Raw genomic sequence first — 17,349 nt, 5'->3', positions numbered from 1 at the left:
CCATGCATCTTTGGTGTTTAGTTATGCTGGCCAGATGACCACGGAGATGTCTTCGGACAGCGCTGGCTCTTCGGCTTAGAAACGGAAATGAGCACCGCCCCCTAGAGTCGGGAAAGACTAACATGCATGTGCGAGGGAACCTTTACCTTTACCTTAGTGCTAGAAGTAAAAAAGAGAAACCATTGCAAGTAAAACAGATTAAATACTGTAGGGGCTTCAGCAGAAAACCTTTGCAAGTAAAATAGATTAAATACTGCAGGGACTTCAGCAGGCTTCACCAATCTTGGCAACTTTTTAAGATGTGTGTGTATTTCAATTCCAAGAATCCTTACCCAGCAGGCTGACTGAGGAATTCTGGGAGTTGAGGAATTCTGGGAGTTGAAGTTTAGACATCTTAAAATTGCGGAAGTTGAGAAACACTGCTTTAGACAGTCAAAGGAACACCTAATTTCTACACAATTTGCAACAGCACACAGATAACTTTCTCCAAACCTTGATCCTGAATTTGACTAAAACAGACGAATGTCCGTCCAGAGCAGGGGTGGGTTACTGCCAGTTCTAACCTCTGCTATAGAAGAGGTTCCACAAATCTACCGTGCCGTTTAGAACTGGTTCCAGCTCCCTCCTCCCGCCCCTCCGCACCACGCTTGCCCCGCCCGCCGCTCACTGATTGGCTGGCTCACCAATCACCCCACCCATTTCTAAGAGTCGTATCTAACCCTTAAAGTCTTAAAGCTGTCAAGTTTGAACATCCCTGGAGTTTTTTTTCTAAAGGGTTAGGGGTGCAAGGGTCTTGTAACTTGATAGCTTTAAGACTTGCATGCTTCAAATGCCAGAGTTTCTGAACCAACATTTTGTGGTGCGGTGCCGAGGTGGCGCAGTGGTTAAATGCAGCACTGCAGGCTACTTCAGCTGACTGCACTTCAGCAGTTCGGCTGTTCAAATCCCACTAGGCTCAAGGTTGACTCAGCCTTCCATCCTTCCGAGGTGGGTAAAATGAGGACCCGGATTGTTGTTGGGGGCGATATGCTGACTCTGTAAACCGCTTAGAGAGGGCTGAAAGCCCTATGAAGCGGTATATAAGTCTAACTGCTATTGCTATTGCTATTGTTTGCTAAGCATGAGCGCTGTTACACATTTTACAAGTTGGCCATGCCCACCCAGTCACATGACTGCCCAGCCACTCCCGTTCGGTCACATGGCTGGCAAGACACTTCCACCCGGTCATATGGCTGGAAAGCCACTCCCACAAAGCAGGCCACACCTACAGAAGAGGTTTAAAAATTTTTTGAAACCCACCACTGGTCCAGAAGTTAAATCAACAAACTTGGTTTTAGCAGATCGGATATTTCAGTACTACGCAGTAGGTGGCAGTACAGTAAAGCCTATCACAATATTCATTATTTTTTTTTAGAAGAGTGAAAAGCCCCTAGCAACCAATCAAATGCACACTTCTGTGGCAATTTTGTGTTTCTTATTTTGGGCAGCTTTTACCTTTAGATCATTTTCTATGATCTTGTCTTTTATCCGGAGATTTAATAAATCAGACCTGAACACTTCTGCCTCCTCCAGTTAGAAGAGCCTGGAAATCAGTTTTCTCACTAAATGCGCAGCTGGTGCAGGGAAAAATGTCATTAAATTTTAGTTTCTCCACTAGAGATTGAAGCAAGGTTTAGAATAACTTGCTGGTTTTCCTTTGAAAAGTTGACTTGAGTTAAAATAGCCACCTGTTCCCAACAGGTTCTATTCTTTTAAAAGAATGTACACACTCCCAAGGATGTTTCAAAATAGTTCCTCTTTCTTTTGAAAATTCAAAGTGGCTGTGGAACTTGATACCTTCCCTGCAGCTGTACCTTTTTATGTTCTGCACAGAAACAGCTCCATTTCCTTTTTCTTACATTTTAGCTCCTAATTCTCCCCCCCTAATTAGACAGAGCTTGAATTGTATTCCTCCCAAATGTTTCCCCAAAGTCTCGGAAAGGTTTCACATTTCAGGTTGCACTTGTTTTATGGAGCTCTTGTACTGTATCAGTGGTGGATTCCGGATTCCCCGGAGTCACCCACATGGACGTGTGTGGTGTGCGCACACATGTGCGCAGTGCACGCACTCCCATGCGCAGCACGCACATGCGTGGTGTGCACATGCATTGTAGCTGCAAACAACACTTACGCAAGCCTCTGCAATGCTCCAGCTGCTCGACGGAGCGTCGCGCAGGCGCTGTACACACCATTGTGCATGCGTGGAAGCGTCAACAGCTTTAAAACAGGGTAAGGAACTCTGGCGGGCGGGCGGGACCTCCGGAGCACCGCACTGGAACGGTACCCTGTGCTCCGGGCAGGCTCCGGTACACCTGTATTGGGGTGTACCGTGTGCAATCCACCACTGTCCTGCATATACTGAAATGTAATCAATGGTGGGTTCCGGATCCCATTGCAACCGGTACGCTGCTCACGGGGCCGGGCATCCTAGTCAGGCATGTGCACTGTGCACACATGCACATGCCACCACCCTGCAATACCCAGCTCCTTGGTGGAGGCCGCGCAGGCACTGCACACTGTGTGCGCATGTGCAACGGGCCAGTCACGTTATAAACAGTTATGGAACGCGGGCAGGCTGGTGGGCCAAACGAACCACCGTGCTGGTATGGTGGCCACTGCTCCCGGCTATTACCGGTATGGCCGTACCGGGTCATACCGCCCGGAACCCACCACTGAGTGTAATGACCTTGCTATAGAACTCTGCGTTCTTCTCTAGGACAGCAACTTCTGAACTACAACCTGAAGAATCAAGACTCTTAAAAAGCCGTTACTTTGAGCTCAGATCTTCAGGTAACCTAGGAGCCCATACTTGGTTCAGAGGACGAAATGAAGAGGACCAATTAGCCATAGAAAGTAAAGGGAAGATGAAATTTTAGGCTCACTGGAGAAGAGGTTGAGATACAGATCATCTGATGACCTATTATGAGATAAAAGCCTCTTCAATGCAGGGGTTGACTTGATAGTATGCAGCTGGAACCTAGGTGTGGTTCTGGTCTGTGGCTTCAAACCCTTCTGTTTTTAGCACTCAGTGATGGATGATCATTTGCACTTGGTTTTGTTTCAGATCATGGCTATTTGACTTCTAGATCAGAGCTGTTTTTTCTCTTTTTGTTAACACTTCTTTGAAAATCCTTGGCTTGTCTTTGACCACGTTTCCAGTTGATCATGTACACTGAATATGCACAGCTGTTCGGCTAAAATATATTGACTAAATTGTGGATCAGAGGTGTTTTTGGAGTTTGTCATTCAAAATTACAAAATTGAGTTGAGTGCAGTTAGCCATAAGTACCGTATTTTTCAGACTATAAGACGTACCGGTGTATAAGATGCACCAAGACTTCGAAGAGATAAGTAAGAAAAAAAAGTTTTGTCCTTTCCTCAGGCTCCGGCAGGGCAGTCCTCTGCAGGCCTCAGCAGGGCTGGGACAAGGCAAAAACGCCCCCATTTCTGCCTTGCTCCAGCCCTGCTGAAGCCTGCAGAGAGCTGCTGGGGGCTGAGGGAAGGCAAAAAAAGCCTCAGTTTTTGTAAAAAAAACAGCCCATTTTTTGCAAAAATGGGATATGGGGGCAGGGCTTTGGGAGGCCAAAAATGAGTGTATTCAGTGTATAAGACGCACCAAAATTTCCACACTCTTTTACGGGAAGGGAGGTGAGACTTATACTCTGAAAATTATACTAAGTGTGCCACGTTGACTTAGTTATAGGAAAGCTGTAGGAATGTACATGGAGAGAAAAGATTAGAGTCCCACAGAATCTGGAAAGGACTGTTGTCTTCAAGATTTTTTAAATGTAGATTCACACTTCTAAAGGATGCACAACACACTATTTCTATACCTATTCCCCTCTTCTCAGCGTATAAATTTGAGTCCACTGGAAAAGCAAATTTGATTTATCCGGGGTCAAGCAAACATCAGACATTAAGGAAATCAATTTTCCCCAAGGAGCATTTTTTACCATGGCAAAGTCATCACAAATTGCAATCACATGACCATGGGATGCTGCAAATAGCCAAAAAGGGGAGCCGGTATGTGTGGCCATCATAACTTTGAAAACGGGTTGCAAATAGCTTATGAAGGTGGGGGGAGGTGTCTATCATAATTTTGAAAGGTTGTTGAGCTCCCAGTCATAAATTGAGGACTAGTCGTGTTGCATCTACCCTACCCGGTTTTGATTCAGAAGCTAAGTTTGCTTGGTCATCATTTGGATGAAAGAAAGACCAGTCTGTAATTAATTATATTTTCCAGAATTGTAAGGCAATCTTGTGTTCCTGGGGGAAAAAGGCCATTGTTTTTATGAGCCAAGAGTTGACACTCAGCTGTAGCCTTTCCGCAGGAAGAAAATGATATCGAGGTATTTAAAACACTTCTGAAATATTCCAGATATCAGTGCCCCTTTCTTCTGGAAGTGATTTGTGCATCTTTAATGAATCGGAAAGAACTGTTTGTACACTGTGCTGCACTAAAGGAAAAACACATCTAAATGCAAAGTAGGTGTTTCTGCAAATGATATGTCTTATGATGTTTCTTTTTGGAGACCAGATGCAAATTAGAATGTCTCCTAGGTTTTTCAATCATGTTGGATCTGTTTCCCTCTACATTAAAATATGTACTGTATATACTAAAACTTTTTTGTATTAGCATAAAGGTAAAGTTTCTCCTCCCACATAGGTGCTAGTCATTCCTGACTCTAGGGGCAGTGGTGGTTTCAAAAATTGTTGGAACCTACTCTGTGGGTGTGGCCTCCTTTGTGGGAGTGGTTTGCCACCCATGTGACTGGATGGAAGTGGCTAGCTGCCTATATGACCGGATGGGAGTGGCTTGCCGCCCATGTGACCGGATATGAAATTATGAATTAGTACTTAGGTCGGTCCAAGTAGCTATTCAGAAGTTAGTGGTTAGAAGCAGTCGTAAAGCAAGATATGGAATTAAAACCAGAAATATTTTGTTGGCTATTTGAAAGGGAGTATAATATATATTTAATTTTACACATGTTAGCAGCTGCTGGAATTGTGTTTGCACAACAGTGGAAAAACAGAGATATGTAAATGAATAAATATTACAATGTGCAGGAATAAATAAATTGAATAAATAAATTAAAATCAAGAAGGCTTTGATTATTTTTACACATGGGATTGGTTTTAGCAATTGCCAACTAACGGAAACAGAAATTAGAAATCCAAAAGCATGAAAGAAAACACCAATTATGTAAGGAAAGGTCCCTAAAATGTATAAGGAAATATTACTAGATCATTATTAATGTGTAGATAACTGCGGGACATTACACACCCACCCACACCCACACACAAACTATGACAGTGCCAGGAAAACACCAAAAAATAAGAACCCTCCCCGCAAAGACTGCCAATGAAACCAGTTTTTTTTCCTAAGCCTGAGGACAGGAAAGACAAAGTCACTGGAATAAAAACCATCAAGGCATTGTGGGAAATTATAAAGGACAGGCGCTCACAGAACCATCAACCACCTCAGAATTACCTAAACAACGAGGGTGAAACACACTAAATCTGGCATAGCTGCCTTGCACCAACCTGGCCTGCCCATAGAAAAGCAGCCACTTTGAGACACATAAACCTGGTTTGAACACTTAAAAGCAACATATTGCATCACAAAGAAAACATTTGCAAAAAGGAACATTTCTTGTAGTAAATATGTTTTATAAACAATTTAAAAATAAAAATCCCCAAAAATAATTAAAAAAATATATTATATAAACAAAATAAATCCTTAAAAACCATTGTTAAGTATTCCACCAGCAATAATTTATACTATAACTTTTAAGGTATTGTACCAGCCATAGTATACTGTAACCATTATTCCAATCCACAAGCAATAATTTATACCGTAACCATTTCAAACTATTCCACACACAATAAATTGAAGTAAACCATTTTAAAATATTCTACAGTCAATACTTTTAAGTAAAACTATTTTAAAAAATTCTATGCACAATACATTTCAAAATATTGACTATAGAATTTTTAAAAATGGTTTATTTTAATTTATTTTGGATAGAATCTTTTTTAAAATAATCTAAGACAATTTAAAAAAAGAATCCACACACAATAAATTGAAGTAAACCATTTTAAAATATTCTAAACTCAATACTTTTAAGTAAAACTATTTTAAAAAATTCTATGCACAATAAATAAAATATTATTTTAAAATACATTAAAAAAATGAAAGAAAAAAACCCGGGTCACTTACAAGCAGGCAGAATCAGCAGAACTCCGATGCGGTGGATCATCGTCATGATGGATGGAAGCAATAGCAACCAGGCAGGCAGAGAGGCAGCAGGAACAGGTAAGACACTAAGCAGGTCGCCTGGCAGGCTTAGCCAGCCAGGCGAGGCTGGAAAGGGGGGACGGGGGGAAAGCTAGGCCGCCACAGCTACCGCCAGCCTGCAGCTTTCGCTAGGGAAGGCCTGAAGGCCTTCTCTTGCGAAAGCTAGGCCGCCGCAGCTACCACCAGCCCGCAGCTTCCACGAGGGAAGGCCTAATGGCCTTCCCTTGTGAAAGCTAAGCCACCCCTGCCCCCCACCCGCCTTTGGCCATGTGGCGTACGCCAGCCCGAGGCTTTCGTGAGGGAAGACCTGACAGCCTTCCCTTGCAAAAGCTAGGCCGCTACCACCGCAGTGCCACTACTGCCCCCACCCACCTTTGTCCGTGTGGCATACGCCAGCCTGCGGCTTTCGTGAGGGAAGGCCTGAAGGTCTTCCCTTGCAAAAGCTGGGCTGCCGCCACCCACCTGAAGCCTCCGAGTCCCGCTGCCGGGGCTTAGTTGCTTACCTGAGGGGGAAGCAGCAAGCTCCTGGAAGGCAAAGGGAGTTTTCAAATGGAGGTCAAGCGTGAAGCTTTTAAACGCTTCGCCTCCAGCCCGCTCACTGATTGGCTGGACTCCAGCCAATCAGTGAGCGGCAGGCTGGGCTGGCTTAGTGCAGATGGGCGGGGGAGCGAGCGAGCCAGTTGCGACACGCCGGCAAGGGCGCTTTGCAGCGATAGGAGACAGGACCGCGACCGGCATTCCCGGAAGTTAATTACTTCCAGGTTCACCGACCAACCGGTCCGCAAGAACCGGCAAGGACTGGTAGGAACCCACCCCTGTCTAGGGTGTAGTGCTCATATCTGTTTCAAAGCCAACTCTGTCTGAAGATATCTCTGTGGTCATGTGGCTGGCATGACTAAATGCCAAAGGTGCACAGAACGCTGTTACCTTCCCACCAAAGGTGCTTCCTATTTTTCTACTTGCATTTTTACATGCTTTTGAACTGCTAGGTTGGTAGAAGCTGGGACAAGTAATGGGAACTCGCTCCGTTAACGCGGTGCTAGGGATTTGAACCACCGAACTGCCGACCTTTCTGATCGACAAGCTCAGCCACTGAGCCACCGCATCCCTCATATTAGCATATACATGCTTACTAACTGAAGTATTGTATTCTGCCCATCTTCCAAATTTGGTCCTGGGCAATAGGCATGAGTTGTTGTTGTTTTTTTACAAGCGCTATTGGTTTCTTGGAGTCACTTCTTGGTGAATGGGCTGCAGGCACCAAAGTCTTGCTCATTTCTTGTTTGGATTTCTGCAACCTGCTCTACGTGGGCTACCCTTGAAGAAAATGCAGAACCTATACCTGCTATAGAACACAGTGACATGGACACTTCTGGAAGCTCATGTTGCGTGTTGCACATGCAACATTCCTGTTGCACAAAAACTGCACTGGTTAGCAGCTTGCTTCTGGGTCCAAATCACAGTGTTGGTTACTACCTTTAAAGCTCTTTATGTCATGGGTCCAGGATTAGGGTTTGGATTAATCAAGATAAATCACTTGCAGATTTTATCCCCCTCTTTCCAAGTGCAAGTATTATAGCAGTATTAGTAAATTAAATGGTTAAAGAGGATTGAAGTTGGAGGGCAGAGGCAGACTTTAAATTCAGCACCTAATGATGGGTGGGGATGAGAAAGAGCCACAAATCTGCTCTCCACCACCCCTCCCCAGTTTTTTGCACAACTTCAATTTTGATAAATTGTAATTTTGTATCAATCAGAATTGAGCTGGAAAGGGACCTTGGAAGTCTTCTAGTGCAGTCCCCTGCTCAAGCAGGAGACTCTAAACCATTTCAGAAAAGTGCCTGTCCATTCTCTTCTTAAAAACCTCCAGTGATGAAGCACTCACAACTTCTGAAGGCAAGCTGTTCCATCTGGCTGATTGATGTTTGGGAGTCTTTAAAAATAACTCATTTTTCTGAATGTTTGTGAAAGTCTGCTTAAAAATGAGAAGTACTTTTATATGTACACCTTCTCCCTATGTGCATTTTTTTTACTAATACTCCTATATTGAATATAGCTTTACTAATGTATTTTTCCTGCACCGTAGAGTATCTACCTTCCTATAGAAACGAAACACTCCACTCTGAGTTGAAGAAAGTTCCAGCAGCCATAGTCTTTGAATTCTATATCTGAAAGTTATCTAGATGAGGGGATAAATTGGGAACTCGTCAAATTTGCAGATGACACCAAGCTGGCAGGAATAGCCAACACTCCAGAAGATAGGCTTAAGATACAGAAGGATCTTGACAGATTTGAACATTGGGCACTAGCTAACAAAATGAAATTCAGTGGTAAAAAAAGTAAGGTTCTACATTTAGGCAAGAAAAACAAAATGCACAGGTACAGCATATGTGGTACCTTGCTCAATAGTAGTAACTGTGAGATGGATTTTGGAGTCCTAGTGGACAACCATTTAAATAGGAGCCAGCAGTGTGCAGCAGCTGCCAAAAAAGCCAACACAGTTCTAGGCTGCATAAACAGAGGGATAGAATCAAGATCACGTGAAGTGTTAATACCACTTTATAATGCCTTGGTAAGGCCACACTTGGAATACTGCCTTCAGTTTTGGTTGCCACGATGTAGAAAAGATGTGGAGACTCTAGAAAGAGCGCAGAGAAGAGCAAGAAAGATGATTAGGAGACTGGAGGCTAAAACATATGAGAACTGTTGCAGGAACTGGGTATGTCTAGTTCTGATGCAGGAGGGGGTGCACAGGTAAACCCACCAGTGGCTGGCCAGGTTAGGTGGTCTTAATAGAATGGACCTTATAAATTCATATTAGCTTGGCTTTTCATTCTAGTGCCCTGGAGTTCCAACTATGACTTTTAGCTGGAGTGAACTTTCTCTCCAACTTCCTCATAAGTATTAAAAATAGGGCTGAACAGTGTGGCAAGACCCTGTAAAGGAGGGGCACAGGAAGCCAGGCGTGGGTGAGAGATAGAACAGAGGAGAAACAGCTAACATTCCAAATGAACTTCTCCTGTTCGAAATGTCATGCTTGTCTCGTGTATGGAAACACCTTGAGAATGCACAGTGTGGAACACGGCATAAAAGTAGCATCCTGGGCAGAGCCCAGGCAGTTCAGATTTTGGTGTGTGAACACGCTGAACTCAATGCATCAAATAAACCTGTTTCTCTCACCTTCATGGTCTCGAGTCCTGGTCTTTCGTAAGTAGATTACAAACCTCAATCTGCTGCAACAGTTCAATGAAAAGAAGGACTAGGGGAGACATGATAGCAGTGTTCCAATATCTCAGGGGTTGCCACAAAGAAGAGGGAGTCAAGCTATTCTCCAAAGCACCTGAGGGCAGAATAAGAAGCAATGGGTGTAAACTGATCAAGGAAAGAAGCAACTTAGAACTGAGGAGAAATTTCCTGACAGTTAGAACAATTAATCAGTGGAACAGAAATTGCCTCCAGAAGTTGTGAAAGCCCCAACACTGGAAGTCTTTAAGAAGATGTTGGATAGCCATTTGTCTGAAATGGTATAGGGTTTCCTGCCTAGGCAGGGGGTTGCACTAGAAAACCTCCAAGGTATCTTCCAACTCTGCTATTGTATTGTATAAGTAAGAAGGATGTTCTTTGTCTCTTAGGTCAGCACTACATATCTCTCATAGGATGGCTCTTTAACCAGCTGATTATTTCATGAACCTATGCCAATAAGACTGTTGACCAAGGTATTGAAGATTAGCTGACATAATCATGGGAGAACAGGCCAAGGGTATTACCTAGTTGGCTTAGTTGTTCAGTCATTTGCTCTTGCAATCTGGAGTCTGTACTAATAAACCATACTGTTTTGAGAAGAAGCAGGCTGATCAGCAAGAGGAATATCTAACAAACATCACATTGCTGCCTTGCCCAGATTTGAGGTGGTGGTGGGCAGGTTGGCAGGGAAGAGGGAGAAAAGACTTTTAGAGATATTTATATATAATTCTTGATCTTATATGCCATTACAGTTGCTATTGACTCTAAGAAGCATACATACCCAACATCCATAAGTATGATTTAAAAAAATAACAACCAGATCATAACAAATTACAAGTACCCACATTGCACCAAAAACCAATTAGAATTGCATTCAACAGATTGTCCCATCACTAAAAAGACTAAGTTTCATACCACATCCATCCTGAAGGCCATTGTTAGGGGGAAAGCAACCAGAATCATTCATGAAGAGTGTCAACACAACAGTAGTTGTGTTGATGTATGGGATGACGGTGGAGCCTGAGGTTGGGGGTCAATTGCATCACCAATTTGGAGTCATTACATTCCCACAAGAGACCTAATCCTGTTCCCCTATGAACTCCATTGACTTTTATCTAGTGCCAATTTGGCTTGTCTGTTAGTAGATCAGATTACTGTCTATAGGTAGCATGAAACAATCTTTTTAGTGCTTTGAACTCCACTCCTGTTCCTGGTTTCTTGCACCTGACAATTGCTAGTCAATGATGTTACAAGAATCTCACCAGACTGACTGCATCTCCTTGGGAATGGCTTCAAGGATTCTGGAGGAGTCCTGGCCTTTGCCACTTACTGCAGTGCAAGGACTCTAAACTCAAGCCCTTCTTGACCACTCCCTCCAGCCTAGCTGGAGATTCCACCACAGCTAACTGAAACTGCTGGGGTTTGAGTATTTGTCTCCACCTCAGTGGAATTGGTGCTAATTAAGTACAATTCCAAAGAAAGGAGGCAGCAAATGAGAAGTGGTTGAAATATATGGATTTGTCCATGTCACAGTCCCTGATCTGTGCTATTTTATGCAAATATTTCATTTGCTTCAAGATATGATGAAATGGTCTGTTAAACTGCAGTTCAATGACTGATTCTTACATATGTTGTGTTTGATAATAGACTACCACATTCCTAATTTATTTTCTTGACTCTGTAATAAGATGAATTGGATCAGTTCATCTCAGACATCGATCAAATTTTTACGCACTGGAAAATATTCATAAGACACATTGTTGTTAGTTACTGCTTTGGCTTATCTGCCAGCAGCTTCTTTGCGGAGTAAAAACAAATGTAAGTAAATTAAGTGCAGTGAAATGCATCATTTTGAAATGAATGCTATACACAATTATATCTATTTGAATTGTTCAGACAACAATAAATCCTTCTCCCAGGCTCAGTTCCTGCATTTATGTCACTGTAATTTTGTTATCTGCATGCGTTATTATGGCATTTTATCTGCTTACTGGAGAATTTTAAAGGCAGTATCAACAACTAACGTTAGCTTTGACCTGAATAGGAAGGGGAAATACCTACAGCCTTTTGGCACCTATTTATAATATTCTTAAGAGATGGGAAATATAACCACTTGTTCCCGAATATGGTTGTACATCTTACCAATAATTGGTTATAATTCGAGAGAGTAGGCTCAGGGATATTTTTAGGTAAGACAGGATCTGTAATAGATATCACCTGAGGATTGTCTGACTTCTGTGGTCAGTAACCTAGGAATTCAGACTCTTGACCCACTGCCAAAAATAATACATTAATAATAGCAGAAAACATCTGGAGAAGGTTAGATGTCATATCTGGGCAATAATTTAGGAACTTACATGTGCTGTTAAGAATATTTTTATAGGAAACATTACTCCTTTCCCTTTTGCAGATACTACACTAGGAAGATTATGTTGTCTATCTTGCTACAAGTAGGGGATGCAACCTAAAATCAATCAATCAATCAGAATAGAGCTGTAAGGCAGTGGTCTCCAACCTTGGCAACTTTAAGACCTGTGGGCTTTGCTGGCTGAGGAACTCTGGGAGTTGAAGTCCACAAGTCTTAAAGTTGCCAAGGTTGGAGACCACTGCTGTGAGGGACCTCCTGAAGTATAGCAGGTGACCCAATACCATTTCAGATAGGTAGCTGTCCAGTCTTTTCTTAAAATCCTCCATTGATGAAACACCCACAACCTCTGAAGGCAAGCTGTTCCACCAGTCCTCACTGTTAGGAAGTCTCTCCTTCATTCCAGGTTGCTTTTCTCCTTTATTAATTTCCATCCACTGTTATTGCTTCTTGTCTTGCCTTCTGGTGCTTTGGCAAATAAGTTGACCCCCTCTTTTTTGTGGCAGGCCCTCAAATACTGAAATACTGCTATCAAGTCACCCCTAGTCCTTCTTTTCTCTAGACTGGCCAAACCCAATTCCTGCAAATGTTCTTCATATGTTTTTGTCTCCAGGTCTTTAATTATCTTAGTTGCTCTTCTTTGCAGTTTTTCCAAAGTGTCAACATCTTTTTTGAAATATGGTGACCAAAACTGGATGCCGTATTCCAAGTATGGTCTTACTAAGACTTTATAAAATGGTACTAATACTTCATGTGAATTTGATTCTATGCCACTGTTTGTACAATCAAGGATTGTGTTGGCTTTTTGGTTGCTGCACACCACTGGCTCATGTTTAAGTGATTATCCACTAGGATTCCAAGGTCCATCTCACAGTTAGTGTTTTTGAGCCAGATTTCACCCAATCTGTATTTGTACCAGAGGTGGGTTCCTACCAGTTCGCACCTATTCGGTAGAACCGGTTCGTCAAATCTACCGGACCAGTTAGAAGAGGTTCCACTAGTGGACCCAGAAAGCAGGCCACACCTACAGAAGAGGTTCCAAATTTTTTTGAAACCCACCACTGGTCCTTGGATATGATTATTCTACACTATCATGCTCATATTTATAAAACTCAGTGCCTCTGTGAAAGGTAAGGATGACTACTGCGTTTGTGGTGCAATCAGAACATTGCGTGTGTTGAAGTTGTTTTAACGCAAACCAAAGATGCCTTTTAAAAAACAGGTTTACATCATATTCTTATGCATGCCAGTGCTGTGTGTGAGGTAATTTAAGGTGGTTCTGACAAGTGTCGTCGGCATCTTCATATCCGGTCACATGGGCAGCAAGCCATTCCCACAAAGGAGGCCACACCCACAGAGTAGGTTCGAACAATTTTTGAAACCCACCACTGATTTGTACCTTCCCCTTCTATTCCTTCATCTATGTTATTTATGAAAATATTGAGGAATACCGAGCCTAAGAGATAACCTTGTAGTACCCCACTGCTTATCTCCCTCCATGTAGATGTAAGGAGTACTCATTGAGTACGTTTTTTCAGCCAGTTACAAATCCCCCTGGTAGTGATGTCTATCCTACATTTTTCTAACTAACAAGAGGTAGATTGTAGTCTACTTTGTCAAATGCCTTGCTTAAGGTTAAATATATTATGTCCACAGTATTTCGCTGGTCTAATTAATTTAGTCACTTTGTCGAAGAATGAAATAAGATTGGCTTGGCATGATCTGTTTTTAATAAACCTGTTATACATTTATTTGTTTCTAGATGTTCATTGATCTGTTTTTTGATTATTTTTTCTAGTATCTTCCCAGGTATTGATGTTAGGCTGATTCAGGGGTGGGTTGCTGCCATCGTTAATGCAAGTTCGTTGCGTGCGCCTTTGCAGTATGTCTGGATTGTTAAGATGTATTTTGATTAAAATCGTATTTAATTTTGAGTTAGCATGTTGAATGAACTCAATATGTTTGGTCATCACTCAGTCTGAAACTAGCCATGGTATGGCATGTGATTCTGAACAGTCTTTTGGTCAACAAATTCTGAAAATTTCCAGCCAGTGCTTCAATTCAAATTCTGGGAACTGCTGTTTGGACATATGCAGTGGTTATCAGGTAGCAGGTTAACTTAAAAATCGAAGAAGGAGAAAACACATTTTTAGATCACCCCATGCATGAAAAACAAGCAAAGACAGCATTTTTTTTCATCTAAGACAAGAAGACAAGTTGTAATGGCTTGACATCTTGCTTTTGCTCCATTCTCAGCGAACGTTTGCAACTAAATGAGGTCAGCTGTTAATCAGCATTAAAGTTATTAAAAGGGACAGTGGCATTTTCAAACTCCTTTCATTAATGCATTGCAGGAAGTTACAGATGTTATATTTCTACAGTAATCGGTAGACGTGCATAAAGCATTTTGTGGCTAACATAGATTTGTACCCCCACGACTGTGAGTTTTCTTCAGTCCAAATCAATAAAGAATTTTCTATAGCACTTCAACCTACACATTATTCAGATTTACACTTTTGACACTGGAGACAAGATGATACCGTATGTAATTCACTGCTATCAGCCCACCAGCATGGCAAATGGGCTTACATAAGTCTAGGCATCACGCAGAACACTTCTGCTCTGCTAAAACAGTCGCTTGATTTTGTTAATTCCAGCTCCGCCCCCCAAACATACAGTACAATATAAGTATCCTTGACTTACAACCATTTGTTTAGTGATTATTCAAAATTGCAATAGCACTGAAAAAGGTTGACTTACAACTGGTGCTCGCACTTAAGGCAGTTGTAGTACCATGATCAGTTTTCAGGTGCTTGATAACCAGTATGTATTTATAATGTTTGCAGCATCCTGGAGGCCATCTGATCGCTATTTGCGACCTTCCCAGCCAGATTCTGATAAGCAATGTCAATGGGGAAATCCAGATCTGCTTAACAACCATGAGATTCATTTAACAACCGCAGTGATTCATTTAACTGTGGCAAAAAAAGGTTATAAAATCAGGTGTGACTCACTTAACAACTTCCTGGGGAAGCTGTGGAAATTCTGATTCCTGCAGTACAGGTAGTCCTCAAGTTACGATCATAATGGGGCTCAAAATCTAGGTTGCGAAGTGAAACATTTGTTAAGTGTCCCATTTTACGACTTTTCTTGCCGCAGTTGTTAAGTGAATCATATTAGGTTAGTAACAGGGTTATTAAGTCAATCTGGATTCCTCATTGACTTGCTGGTCAGAAAGTCGCAGAAGTTGATCTTGTGACCCTGGGACAATGCGGCTGTCATATCCATGAACCAGTTGCCAAGCATCTGAATTTTGGTCATGTGACCATGAGGATACTGCAATGGTTGTAAGTCTGAAAAAACGGTCATAAGTCACTTTTTTCAGTGCTGTTATAACATTGAACAGTCACTAAATGAACTGTTGAAAGAGGAGGATTACCTGTAAGTCATAAGTCGAGGACTTCCTCTAGCTTAAACCTCCCCTTTTTACCAGTGTAATTGTCACATGTTAATGCAATTACACAGGGGTGGGCTTCAAAATTTTAGCAAGAGGTTTTCTGCCCAGTTGCTGGGTGGGCATGGCCATGGTGGGTGTGGCTTAGTCGGCCTCCTGCACTATGGTGAAGGGGGGAGCATTTTTGCCCTCCCGGGCTCCGGAGGTTTTCCTCGAGCCTTCAGGAGGGCGAAAAAGGTCTCCCCAGGCTCCGGAGGTTCTCCGGAGACCAGAAACCAGCCCGTTTCCAGCCTTCCCAAATTTCTGGCAGGCCTGGTTTTGTGCCTTCCCCAAGTCTCCATGCGAGCCCTGCACTTATTTGCATCCAAAACGGGTTGCATGGGGACTCCTGGGAGGGGCAGGGTGGGCGGGGCCAGCCAGGAGTGGGATCTCTGAATTGCATAGAATCTTAGCTAGAGGTTCTCCCAAACCCCTGCGAACCCCCAGCAGCCCACCCTGTTTAATTTTTATAGTATCAGAAGGCCTGGGGAGACATTTCAAGAGGGAGTCCAATAGAGCTATTCATTGGCCAAAAAAGGAACACATATAAAGAGCTGACTTCACTATTTTGGTTGGAAAAAACATTGCTAATCTGGAACTGTAGAGACAAAAGCCAGAGTTGTTGCTTGGCATTCTGGTGTCTATCTGCATTTTGCCTGCTACTCACCAGCCTCTTTGCATCTTGTATTTATTGTTTTTAATGTATTGCCTATTGTTTTAGTATTAAAATTTGGCATGCTACAATGCCAAGCCAAGCCCAAATCTCTTAGGGTCCTGCTTGTGTCCAAGAATGCCTCTGGGGCACACCAAGATAACCAGTCCAGAAAATGATTGTTTTCAAGTTCTTGGACTCCAATTTCAGCAGAAGTTCCGCAGACAAACAACACAGCGTAGCTTAGGGCAGTGATGGCGAACCTTTTTCACACGCACTTGAGTGCCCACCCACATAACGTAATGCCTCTCCTCACCTCCGTGAACCGCACATTTTTGCACAAGGCTTCCCCGCCACTTCCTGCTCTGGCTGCTTCCCCTTGGCTAACACCCAGCGAGGGGAGCAGTTGCTCTGCCACAAACGGGCAGAGACCGGGTTGGAGGTGGGGATGCTCAAGTGTGCGCCTACGTCAAAAAACCTTCCCTTATCATTCTCCTGTGTAGAGATTGGGCCCTTTTTACTGTGAGTCCGGTTGCTAAATTTTCCCCCTCCCTATCAAAGAGGATCCTGGGCACTACAGTCAATAGACAAATGAGGAAGAGAGATGCTGGCACAGGGGAAAGACAAGCGGCAAGGAAAGAAGAAAAGGCGCAGTATCCTCTTTGTTAGTATGGGGGAGAGGGGAAACAGAACAGGCACCACGAACGAAAGAAGCCCACTTTCTTCTTTCCTTGCCGCTTGTCTTTTCCCCATGCCAGCAGCTCTTTCCTCATTTCCGGTTTGCATTGGGCTGTTTTTCAATCTTTGGAGAACAGAGCTGGAAAGCAGGTTAGTAGGGTGGGGAGGGAATGGGGATTTTACAGTATCCTTCCCCCAGGAATGGGGAGGGAATGGGGATTTTGCAGTATCCTTCCCCCAGGAATGGGGAGGGAATGGGGATTTTGCAGTATCCTTCCCCTGTCACACCCACCAAACCACAGCCGAACCGTGTGATGCCCACAGAACCAGCAGTAAAATTTTTTGAATCCCATCACTGAGTAGATCCACTATTCCAAGTGATGCCATCCAGTGGTGGGTTTGGCAGCCTGGGTTGCTGGAACTGGCAGTGACCCAGGCCTGCCACGCCCTCTAACCGGTTCTCCGGGCGGCACCATAGGCGCCGCCATCTTGTTTTTCAGTTCTGTGCATGCGCAGAACAATTTTTATTGTACTGAGCATGCATGGCACAGCCACCCCTGGGGCCATCTGTCCCAAAGTTT

Source organism: Thamnophis elegans, chromosome 8, assembly GCF_009769535.1.
Source record: "Thamnophis elegans isolate rThaEle1 chromosome 8, rThaEle1.pri, whole genome shotgun sequence".
NCBI classification, from domain to species: Eukaryota; Metazoa; Chordata; class Lepidosauria; order Squamata; family Colubridae; genus Thamnophis; species Thamnophis elegans.
This window is presented reverse-complemented; position numbering follows the sequence as displayed.